Source organism: Fukomys damarensis, unplaced genomic scaffold, assembly GCF_012274545.1.
Source record: "Fukomys damarensis isolate Sample0158 unplaced genomic scaffold, DMR_v1.0_HiC HiC_scaffold_19, whole genome shotgun sequence".
Classification (NCBI taxonomy): domain Eukaryota; kingdom Metazoa; phylum Chordata; class Mammalia; order Rodentia; family Bathyergidae; genus Fukomys; species Fukomys damarensis.
The window spans coordinates 33,455,481-33,455,942 of NW_022900931.1; the positions used below are offsets into that span (position 1 = coordinate 33,455,481).

A 462-nucleotide genomic window follows, 5' to 3' on the forward strand; every position below is an offset into this window, starting at 1 on the left:
CGGCCCGAGACCTCGGCAGGGGACTGGCCCGCGCGCACTCACCTATTCTAACCAGTGGGGTGAAGAGGCAAGGAGGATGAAAAGCAGAAAAAGACGCGCCCGGAGCAGCAGTCCCAATAGAAGCCACTGCCACTGTTCAGACACCGGCGAGTCCGCGGTGCCAGGAGGATGTGCGCGCGTCCTCCTCTCGGCACCCGTACAAGCCCGCTGCTGACCTCGCTGTAGCTGATTACCTTCCGGGTCGCGGTGTCCGTCGTCGGCGCGTTCCTACAGTTTATTTCCGCACGCTTCCGCAGCCCCGCTCTCAGGACCCGGACTGTGTGCGTGCGCGCGTGTAGCCGCGACCCTTGCGCTCCGTGTGCTCCCCAAGATTTACCTCGGCTTCCTTTGCGGCCCTCGCACCGGAAGCGTCCTTGAACCAGACGAGCTCGGCGGGCACTTCCGGAAGCGCGGCGCGGGGCT

The 462-nt window shown here is 65.4% G+C and overlaps 2 protein-coding genes across 3 annotated transcripts in view; one reads left to right on the plus strand and one right to left on the minus strand.

The window, feature by feature from the left end:
* Positions 1-456, minus strand: part of Nudt5 (nudix hydrolase 5) — an 18,566-nt gene extending 18,110 nt beyond the window's left edge. Inside the window, exon 1 of one of the 2 annotated variants that reach the window (XM_010621311.3) lies at positions 234-456. The gene's annotated coding sequence lies outside the window, so the exon portion shown is untranslated. The other variant, XM_010621309.3, reaches the window with a different exon arrangement.
* Cdc123 (cell division cycle 123) overlaps positions 1-462 on the plus strand; it is a 59,658-nt gene that overhangs the window by 335 nt on the left and 58,861 nt on the right. The gene's annotated exons all lie outside the window — the stretch shown is intronic.